Consider the following 12,139-nt stretch of genomic DNA (forward strand, 5'->3'; position numbering starts at 1 on the left):
CACATGATCCCCCAACTCACCCTGCTCCTCTACGTCCCGCTCCACACATGATCCCCCCACTCACTCACCCTGCTCCCCTACGTCCCGCTCCACACATGATCCCCCCACTCACTCACCCTGCTCCTCTACGTCCCGCTCCACACATGATCCCCCCACTCACTCACCCTGCTCCCCTACGTCCCGCTCCACACATGATCCCCCCACTCACCCTGCTCCTCTACGTCCCGCTCCACACATGATCCCCCCACTCACTCACCCTGCTCCTCTACGTCCCGCTCCACACATGATCCCCCACCCACCCACCCTGCTCCTCTACGTCCCGCTCCACACATGATCCTCCCACTCACCCTGCTCCTCTACGTCCCGCTCCACACATGATCCCCCCACTCACTCACCCTGCTCCCCTACGTCCTGCTCCACACATGATCCCCCCACTCACCCTGCTCCACTACGTCCCGCTCCACACATGATCCCCCCACTCACCCTGCTCCTCTACGTCCCGCTCCACACATGATCCCCCACTCACTCACTCACCCTGCTCCACTACGTCCCGCTCCACACATGATCCCCCACTCACTCACTCACCCTGCTCCTCTACGTCCCGCTCCACACATGATCCCCCACTCACTCACTCACCCTGCTCCACTACGTCCCGCTCCACACATGATCCCCCCACTCACTCACCCTGCTCCTCTACGTCCCGCTCCACACATGATCCCCCACTCACTCACTCACCCTGCTCCTCTACATCCCGCTCCACACATGATCCCCCCACTCACCCACCCTGCTCCTCTACGTCCTGCTCCACACATGATCCCCCCACTCACTCACCCTGCTCCTCTACGTCCCGCTCCACACATGATCCCCCACTCACTCACCCTGCTCCTCTACGTCCTGCTCCACACATGATCCCCCCACTCACTCACCCTGCTCCTCTACGTCCCGCTCCACACATGATCCCCCACTCACTCACCCTGCTCCTCTACGTCCCGCTCCACACATGATCCCCCACTCACTCACTCACCCTGCTCCTCTACGTCCTGCTCCACACATGATCCCTCCCACTCACTCACCCTGCTCCTCTACGTCCCGCTCCACACATGATCCCCCACTCACTCACTCACCCTGCTCCTCTACGTCCCGCTCCACACATGATCCCCCACTCACTCACTCACCCTGCTCCTCTACGTCCCGCTCCACACATGATCCCCCACTCACTCACTCACCCTGCTCCTCTACGTCCCGCTCCACACATGATCCCCCACTCACTCACCCTGCTCCTCTACGTCCCGCTCCACACATGATCCCCCCACTCACTCACCCTGCTCCTCTACGTCCTGCTCCACACATGATCCCCCACTCACTCACTCACCCTGCTCCACTACGTCCCGCTCCACACATGATCCCCCACTCACTCACTCACCCTGCTCCACTACGTCCTGCTCCACACATGATCCCCCACTCACTCACCCTGCTCCACTACGTCCTGCTCCACACATGATCCCCCACTCACTCACTCACCATGCTCCTCTACGTCCTGCTCCACACATGATCCCCCACTCACTCACCCTGCTCCTCTACGTCCCGCTCCACACATGATCCCCCACTCACTCACCATGCTCCTCTACGTCCTGCTCCACACATGATCCCCCACTCACTCACTCACCCTGCTCCACTACGTCCCGCTCCACACATGATCCCCCACTCACTCACTCACCCTGCTCCACTACGTCCTGCTCCACACATGATCCCCCACTCACTCACCCTGCTCCACTACGTCCCGCTCCACACATGATCCCCCACTCACTCACTCACCCTGCTCCACTACGTCCCGCTCCACACATGATCCCCCACTCACTCACTCACCCTGCTCCACTACGTCCTGCTCCACACATGATCCCCCACTCACTCACCCTGCTCCTCTACGTCCCGCTCCACACATGATCCCCCACTCACTCACCCTGCTCCTCTACGTCCTGCTCCACACATGATCCCCCCACTCACTCACCCTGCTCCACTACATCCTGCTCCACACATGATCCCCCACTCACTCACTCACCCTGCTCCACTACGTCCTGCTCCAAACATGATCCCCCACTCACTCACCCTGCTCCTCTACGTCCTGCTCCACACATGATCCCCCCACTCACTCACCCTGCTCCACTACGTCCTGCTCCACACATGATCCCCCACTCACTCACTCACCCTGCTCCACTACGTCCTGCTCCAAACATGATCCCCCACTCACTCACCCTGCTCCTCTACGTCCTGCTCCACACATGATCCCCCCACTCACCCTGCTCCTCTACGTCCCGCTCCACACATGATCCCCCACTCACTCACCCTGCTCTTCTACGTCCCGCTCCACACGTGATCCCCCCACTCACTCACCCTGCTCCTCTACGTCCCGCTCCACTCATGATCCCCCACTCACTCACCCTGCTCCTCTACGTCCCGCTCCACTCATGATCCCCCACTCACTCACCCTGCTCTTCTACGTCCCGCTCCACACGTGATCCCCCCACTCACTCACCCTGCTCTTCTACGTCCCGCTCCACACGTGATCCCCCCACTCACTCACCCTGCTCCTCTACGTCCCGCTCCACACATGATCCCCCACTCACTCACCCTGCTCTTCTACGTCCTGCTCCATACGTGATCCCCCCACTCACTCACCCTGCTCCTCTACGTCCGGCTCCACACATGATCCCCCCACCCACCCTGCTCCTCTACGTCCCGCTCCACACATGATCCCCCACTCACTCACCCTGCTCCTCTACGTCCTGCTCCACACATGATCCCCCACTCACTCACCCTGCTCCTCTACGTCCTGCTCCACACATGATCCCCCACTCACTCACTCTGCTCCTCTACGTCCTGCTCCACACATGATCCCCCCACTCACCCTGCTCCTCTACGTCCCGCTCCACACATGATCCACCCACCCACCCTGCTCCTCTACGTCCGGCTCCACACATGATCCCCCCACTCACCCTGCTCCTCTACGTCCGGCTCCACACATGATCCCCCCACTCACCCTGCTCCACTACGTCCTGCTCCACACATGATCCCCCCACCCACCCTGCTCCTCTATGTCCCGCTCCACACATGATCCACCCACCCACCCTGCTCCTCTACATCCCGCTCCACAAATTGCCCAGTCACAAGTGGTGACCAGTATGTGGCCATCATTGTCATCACAGTTGCTGACAGGCTTATGATATTATCAAAATTTTCTGTTGTTTTAAATTTTAGAAATGTGAAGTAGGAGGCATTATATATTTTCACTATTCAAGTTATCCGTACATGTGATTCATGTGATCACTCGCATGACATGAACATTTACTTGGAGTGCATGTGCATCAAAGTGTCCAGCGGTGATAAATTTGGAAACGTAATGATTTCTTGAAAGCAAACTTATGATGTCCTTACAGAAAAGTAATTATCATATATTAAAGTGACTAAGATTACATTTAGAGATGATAAAATATATGTACTAATTTTCTTTTAGAAAAGTTAGGATGTCCTTAAAGAAAAGTAATTATCTTGTTTTGTAGACAACATGTAAGTCTCCATTGTCTAATTGAAAGAAAGTATTGATGTCATCAACATGCTTACACCTCATGCTGCCTACACGAACACCTACATCTGACACCTCACCTACACTAAAGCCTACCCTACGCTACCCTAGGCCACCCCACCGCCCCACGCCACGCCACGCCACGCCACGCACCGCACCGCACCGCCCCGCCGCGCCGCGCCACGCCACGCCACGCGACGCCACGCCACACCTTGCTCACTTGGATGTTCAGATGCATATAATTATAGTTGCATCATCTGTAAGTCAGTTATCCACTTTTACACCTGGAGCTCTGTTTGGATGGTGATATCTTCCCTTGGGGTTGATTTCATTGTGAATGGGCAGATATGGACTAAGGGCTCTCTGCAACAGGAAATATGGCTGTTTATTCTTCTACGTTCTAACTGATAAGTGGTAATACATGAATGTGTTTTGGTAATGTCCACACAAATACTCCTCCCGGAGCTGACTCCTTTAGCAAATTTACATTTTGTATTGATCAGACAAGTTGCCTCTGAGGACTGAATATGGAAGCAATACACTTAGGGATATGTCAGTCTGATAAATGTCATATTTGGGATTGTACAATAGTATCTTGATGGAAATAGAAAGAGACTTGTTTAGGAATTATGTGTTAAATAAGAAAATGTTGCAAATAAATACTTGGGAGTTGGGTTATGACTGTCAATGTGGCAGTGACTGTATTCATTGAAGTGTCTCTTGGGGACTGTAACTCACCATGAGGAAGTCATTGATCTTCAGTTATGACAAATGATGTCATTTGTTTTGATTTTTAAGCAATTTCTTAAACCTAAACTATGTTGATAAATTGTTGGCTGCCTTAATCATTCAAGTGTGTAGTGAGTTACAACCATTTTGCTGAAGCTAATGCTAAAAGTATGGATGAATTTGTTTTGTCTTCATTGAATAATAATGTGAAAATAACAATTTTGTATTAGATGATGGACAGGTTGCTTGTCATTGCTCTTCAATCGTTGACGTTAATTAATTCTGGGGCAGTAGAGTCATTTTATCTAAATGGGTTTAAGAGGAGCAGATATCTGTCATTATTGATGGACATTGGAAAATGAACATGTTAACAGTGTAGTGAGGAATATAGGTCTTTATCTGTAATCTGTGTGACAGAAGAAGAACACATGTTAACAGTGTAGTGAGGAATATAGATCTATATCTGTAATCTGTGTGACAGAAGAACACATGTTAACAGTGTAGTGGGGAATATAGGTCTATATCTGTAATCTGTGTGACAGAAGAAGAACACATGTTAACAGTGTAGTGAGGAATATAGGTCTATATCTGTAATCTGTGTGACAGAAGAAGAACACATGTTAACAGTGTAGTGGGGAATATAGGTCTATATCTGTAATCTGTGTGACAGAAGAAGAACACATGTTAACAGTGTAGTGGGGAATATAGGTCTATATCTGTACTCTTTGTGACAGAAGATGAACACATGTTAACAGTGTAGTGGGGAATATAGGTCTATATCTGTACTCTGTGTAATAGAAGATGAACACATGTTAACAGTGTAGTGGGGAATATAGGTCTATATCTGTAATCTGTGTGACAGAAGATGAACACATGTTAACAGTGTAGTGGGGAATATAGGTCTATATCTGTACTCTGTGTAATAGAATATGAACACATGTTAACAGTGTAGTGGGGAATATAGGTCTATATCTGTACTCTGTGTAATAGAAGATGAACACATGTTAACAGTGTAGTGGGGAATGTAGGTCTATATCTGTACTCTGTGTGACAGAAAATGAACACATGTTAACAGTGTAGTGGGGAATATAGGTCTATATCTGTACTCTGTGTAATAGAAGATGAACACATGTTAACAGTGTAGTGGGGAATGTAGGTCTATATCTGTACTCTGTGTGACAGAAAATGAACACGTTAACAGTGTAGTGGGGAATATAGGTCTATATCTGTACTCTGTGTAATAGAAGATGAACACATGTTAACAGTGTAGTGGGGAATATAGGTCTATATCTGTACTCTGTGTAATAGAAGATGAACACATGTTAACAGTGTAGTGGAGAATATAGGTCTATATCTGTACTCTGTGTGACAGAAGATGAACACATGTTAACAGTGTAGTGGGGAATGTAGGTTTATATCTGTACTCTGTGTGACAGAAAATGAACACATGTTAACAGTGTAGTGGGGAATATAGGTCTATATCTGTACTCTGTGTAATAGAAAATGAACACGTTAACAGTGTAGTGGGGAATATAGGTCTATATCTGTACTCTGTGTGACAGAAAATGAACACATGTTAACAGTGTAGTGGGGAATATAGGTCTATATCTGTACTCTGTGTAATAGAAAATGAACACGTTAACAGTGTAGTGGGGAATATAGGTCTATATCTGTACTCTGTGTGACAGAAAATGAACACATGTTAACAGTGTAGTGGGGAATATAGGTCTATATCTGTACTCTGTGTGACAGAAAATGAACACGTTAACAGTGTAGTGGGGAATATAGGTCTATATCTGTACTCTGTGTGACAGAAAATGAACACGTTAACAGTGTAGTGGGGAATATAGGTCTATATCTGTACTCTGTGACAGAAGATGAACACATGTTAACAGTGTAGTGGGGAATATAGGTTTATATCTGTACTCTGTGACAGAAGATGAACACATGTTAACAGTGTAGTGGGGAATATAGGTCTATATCTGTACTCTGTGTAATAGAAAATGAACACGTTAACAGTGTAGTGGGGAATATAGGTCTATATCTGTACTCTGTGTGACAGAAAATGAACACATGTTAACAGTGTAGTGGGGAATATAGGTCTATATCTGTACTCTGTGTGACAGAAAATGAACACGTTAACAGTGTAGTGGGGAATATAGGTCTATATCTGTACTCTGTGTGACAGAAAATGAACACGTTAACAGTGTAGTGGGGAATATAGGTCTATATCTGTACTCTGTGACAGAAGATGAACACATGTTAACAGTGTAGTGGGGAATATAGGTTTATATCTGTACTCTGTGACAGAAGATGAACACATGTTAACAGTGTAGTGGGGAATATAGGTCTATATCTGTACTCTGTGTAATAGAAAATGAACACGTTAACAGTGTAGTGGGGAATATAGGTCTATATCTGTACTCTGTGTGACAGAAAATGAACACATGTTAACAGTGTAGTGGGGAATATAGGTCTATATCTGTACTCTGTGTGACAGAAAATGAACACGTTAACAGTGTAGTGGGGAATATAGGTCTATATCTGTACTCTGTGTGACAGAAAATGAACACGTTAACAGTGTAGTGGGGAATATAGGTCTATATCTGTACTCTGTGACAGAAGATGAACACATGTTAACAGTGTAGTGGGGAATATAGGTTTATATCTGTACTCTGTGACAGAAGATGAACACATGTTAACAGTGTAGTGGGGAATATAGGTCTATATCTGTACTCTGTGTAATAGAAAATGAACACGTTAACAGTGTAGTGGGGAATATAGGTCTATATCTGTACTCTGTGTGACAGAAAATGAACACATGTTAACAGTGTAGTGGGGAATATAGGTCTATATCTGTACTCTGTGTGACAGAAAATGAACACGTTAACAGTGTAGTGGGGAATATAGGTCTATATCTGTACTCTGTGTGACAGAAAATGAACACGTTAACAGTGTAGTGGGGAATATAGGTCTATATCTGTACTCTGTGACAGAAGATGAACACATGTTAACAGTGTAGTGGGGAATATAGGTTTATATCTGTACTCTGTGACAGAAGATGAACACATGTTAACAGTGTAGTGGGGAATATAGGTTTATATCTGTACTCTGTGACAGAAGATGAACACATGTTAACAGTGTAGTGGGGAATATAGGTCTATATCTGTACTCTGTGACAGAAGATGAACACATGTTAACAGTGTAGTGGGGAATATAGGTCTACATCTATTTCTGTAAGGACTCTGTCTTGTAATGACTCATGCAGTCAACAATGTAGAAATATTGGATAATGATTACATTGAATTTACTCACAAAAAAACAATAATTCTGTGTGCCATTGAGTATTTACTCACAAATGATCACTCACATTGGGTATTGGTAGTTTTCTTTGTGTATTCAATATGTTTTTAGTCCCTTGGTTCCAGTCTGTCTATTGGATGATTTTACACCAATGAGTGTGCTGTAAGTGCTTATCTCCACATTAACTGACAGCCATCACAATTGTTTACTGTACCATACCCGCTGTAAAAATAAGATTTCTTAGCCTGATTATATTCACACAATCTCTTTATCAAGGACATTAACAATCCCACAACGCATTGTAGCGTTCTATTGGTATAATTTGTTGGAGTTGTGACAAGCCTGGGGCTAGTGACTCGGCCTGTGATATCTGTGTGGCTGGTGACTAGCCATTATTCACTCACTCACTCACCCACCCTTTCACTCACTCACTCACTCATTCACCCAACCTCTCACTCACTCACCATTTCACTCACTCACTCACTCACTCACCCACCCTTTCACTCACTCACCCAACCACCCACTCACCCACCCTCTCACTCACTCACTCACTGGAGGATGTCCATCTTCAGTAAGACCAGCCATCTCTCCCATGGAATCAATATGAGGGTAAGCAGCTGATCCTGCAGAGTTCCTGGGACATGTCCCTGATTAACGAGAGGCCCGTGATTACCAGCGCCACTGGACATGCAACAATACATGCTTGTTGCACTTGCCCCATATAGTACAGTTGGATTGGAATTTCAGTACGAGTATTTAATGGGATATTAAACATGTACATGCTATTTATGTACACAATTTGAACTGAGGAAGATTGATTGGGTAAAGATCCGTGTACGGTGAAATGTGGCGGTAGTCTAATCTCAATCAATTCCCTTTAAGGGCTTAAAGTAGAAACAGGCCGAGCTGTTCTGATCATGCTGATGTCAGTTGGATTCATGGAATGACAGTTTATGATTATTGTCGGATTTTATCCTTGCTACATGCAAGTCTGTACACAGGGTATAGGAGATGGGGCTGTTTGGCCCAGCCTGACACAGGGAATAGGAGACGGGGCTGTTTGGCCCAGCCTGACACAGGGGATAGGAGATGGGGCTGTTTGGCCCAGCCTGACACAGGGGATAGGAGATGGGGCTGTTTGGCCCAGCCTGACACAGGAGATAAGAGATGGGGCTGTTTGGCCCAGCCTGACACAGGAGATAAGAGATGGGGCTGTTTGGCCCAGCCTGACACAGGAGATAGAAGATGGGGCTGTTTGGCCTAGCCTGACACGGGATATAGGAGATGGGGCTGTTTGGCCCAGCCTGACACAGGGGATAGGAGATGGGGCTGTTTGGCCCAGCCTGACACGGGAGACAGGAGATGGGGCTGTTTGGCCCAGTCTGACACGGGGTATAGGAGATGGGGCTGTTTGGCCCAGTCTGACACAGGGGATAGGAGATGGGGCTGTTTGGCCCAGCCTGACACGGGAGACAGGAGATGGAGCTGTTTGGCCCAGCCTGACACAGGGGATAGGAGATGGGGCTGTTTGGCCCAGCCTGACACAGGGGATAAGAGATGGGGCTGTCTGACCCAGCCTGACACAGGGGATAGGAGATGGGGCTGTTTGGCCTAGCCTGACACAGGAGATAGGAGATGGGGCTGTTTGGCCCAGCCTGACACGGGAGATAGGAGATGGGGCTGTTGTTTGACAAAGTCTGACACAGGAGATAGGAGATTGGGGCTGTTGTTCAATACAATCCTACACGAGGTCAAGGAAAGATAGACCACCACAATACAAGTGTACACTTGCATCTTATACCCCTTGAATCTAATAGCAAAAACTCAGTGAGAACTTTTGTGGTAACTATGGTTGCCCTACACTTGCTGCGATGTTTGTTTTATGTGATTAATGATATGTTGCATGTTATGCCATTTAAACTTAATCCCCCATTACCGGGTCAATGAATTATGCGATCCTATCTGTTGGCTATATCAAGGAGTGACATTTGCTGGATTATTGATTAAGGACGGATGATTTGGTACGGTATTTAGATGCCGCAACTGAGGTAATCAGCTTCCAGCATTGCTGTCTCGATGTAGGACCCGAAATGGTTCAACTTTTTCTCAGTTGTCATTCCAGACGGAGGAAAAAGGAGCCCGGATCGTGCGTCCTAAGCCCATAATTCTGTTGCTATTTTCTGTATCAATTACTGCGTCGGTAGGAAGCAGCTGACTGTCCTGACATTCCTCGGGACTCGCTCCCTCACTTATGTGGACTCGGCCACAAGTGTGAGATCAGACTGAGTCATACAGTAATACTATGTGCATAATCTGGGCCTCTTCCTCAGCCCATGCAACAGAATGGAATAGATTCTCCCTGGGCTGGAGTAAGACACATGGTATATTATTGATGCTGTTCGGCCTGTTTGATCAGCCACATGAATGTCACGACTTGCTTTCTCACCTGTCGACCTCGTTAACTCAGGTAAGCCTATAACAGGGTTACTGTTAAATGGAAGTAAAATGGATTGATATGGATTGATAACGGTGTTAGAACCCACACCAAAATGTCGCTCTTAATTGTAATGAAGAAGTTGTTCATCGATAAATTCTTATCCGTACTTAAATGGATTTATTGTTTAGTGTTTGAAGTTATAAGGGGTTGATTGTCTGAGTCTTGCTCTCTCACCTGTGGACCTCGTTAACTCAGGTAAATCTTTAACTGGTCATATGATAGTTTGAGAGATAGTCTTAAAGTATTACAAGGATCAGAATTGGGTCATTGGCTGTGTTTTGCCTCTCACCCGTTGACTTCATGAACTCATGCAAATATAATCCTTTGTTACTGTTTATATAAGTGCTCTTACTTATTTACAGTGCTATGTGATAGCTTGTGTAAGCTTCTGAAGTTAGTTTTGACTCTTGACATGCAGTTATAATTGTGTGAATTCACTTGCTATGCTACTCAGCATTCAGCGAGTACTTTGTATGGGCACACAGAATCATGCATCTCTGTATCCCTAGAAATGTGGAGTTGTGTAAGCATGAGATTAATGATGAGATGGGATTAACACTGGTTACAGTGTTGGGCCTGGCTGTTTTGTTTGTTTGTTTGTTTGTTTGTTTGTTTGTTAAATGCCCCACTCTGCAATATTCCAACAATATGATGTCGGTCTGTAAATAATTAAATCTGAACCAGACAATCCAGTGATTGACATCATGAGCATCGATCCATGCAATTGGAATATGATGACATGCTTCAACCAAGTCAGCGAGCCTGACCAACTGATCCCACTAGTCACTGCTTATGACAAGCATAGTCGCCTTTTATGGCAAGAATGGTGTGCTGAAAACCTATTCTCCCCCGGATCTTTACAGGTCAGGGCCTGGCTGATTGTGTGGTGTTTAAAATTATCATGGATCGGTGCTCATGCTATCATCCACTGGTTTGTTTGGTTCTAACTTGATTTCTTACAGGCTGCTCCTATATTGCTCGGACATAGAATAATGTCACTTCACTCACCGTTAATTAGATACATAATGCTGTGTTAAAGGGGTATGTGAACTAGCCAGGAAAATTGTGGTATTAGGCAATCTTGATGAAGAAGAACTTAATTAAGTAAGAGCAGTTTCCTGTGTGGACTTGTGTGTATTTACACAGGATGATATGGTTTTACTTGTACAGGTGATCGAAGATACATAAAATCACTGTGATAGATATACTATACTTACCTAGGTGACAGCAGCTGGTTCAAATTGTCACCAGTTTACCTGTTATGTCGTTAAGTCAGGTAACTTGAGTGCCATCTGATGCTCTAGTGATACTGTGAGGACTGTGGTGTGAACTTTACTTCTTGTTGTTGTTGACGTTTGGCACAGGTAAATGGCCACAATGTAATACCTGTACAGGAGGTGACGAGGGAATTAAGGCAACACCTGATCCTGTCATTGACACAGGGTCACCGGTCTCTGCTGTTGGCTTCATCTTCATTAAGCTGATAAGGCTGGGACTCCTCAGTCCGTTTGACTTCAATATTACTCAGTCATACCAGTCAACCACTGGAAGCGATTCTAACTTGTGTATTATCATTTCATACTTTTTTCATATGTACTGTTAATACAGTTTTGTTAATAATAATGACAAGTGAGGATGTAAATATTGCTTTTACTTCATCAACATTGTCACAGCTATCTGATGATGATGATGATGATGATGATGATGATGATATAAATATTGCTTTACACTTCATCTGCATTGTCACAGCTATCTGATGATGATGATGATTATATAAATATTGCTTTACACTTCATCTGCATTGTCACAGCTATCTGATGATGATGATGATGATTATATAAATATTGCTTTACACTTCTTCTGCATTGTCACAGCTATCTGATGATGATGATGATGATGATATAAATATTGCTTTACACTTCATCTGCATTGTCACAGCTATCTGATGATGATGATGATGATGATGATATAAATATTGCTTTACACTTCATCTGCATTGTCACAGCTATCTGATGATGATGATGATGATA

The 12,139-nt window shown here is 45.8% G+C and overlaps 1 protein-coding gene across 6 annotated transcripts in view; it reads left to right on the forward strand.

Moving 5' to 3' along the window:
• Positions 1 to 12,139, forward strand: part of LOC139449358 (nucleolar and coiled-body phosphoprotein 1-like) — a 104,330-nt gene that overhangs the window by 26,074 nt on the left and 66,117 nt on the right. The window contains exon 1 of one of the 6 annotated variants that reach the window (XM_071230692.1): positions 9,935 to 10,079. The exons of the other annotated variants lie outside the window; for them this stretch is intronic. The gene's annotated coding sequence lies outside the window, so the exon portion shown is untranslated. Of the gene's footprint in view, positions 1 to 9,934; positions 10,080 to 12,139 lie in introns of those variants that run through there. 6 annotated transcript variants of the gene reach the window in all.

The sequence above is a fragment of the Haliotis cracherodii genome, unplaced genomic scaffold (assembly GCF_022045235.1).
Source record: "Haliotis cracherodii isolate W230 unplaced genomic scaffold, xgHalCrac1.p SCAF_8, whole genome shotgun sequence".
NCBI lineage: Eukaryota > Metazoa > Mollusca > Gastropoda > Lepetellida > Haliotidae > Haliotis > Haliotis cracherodii.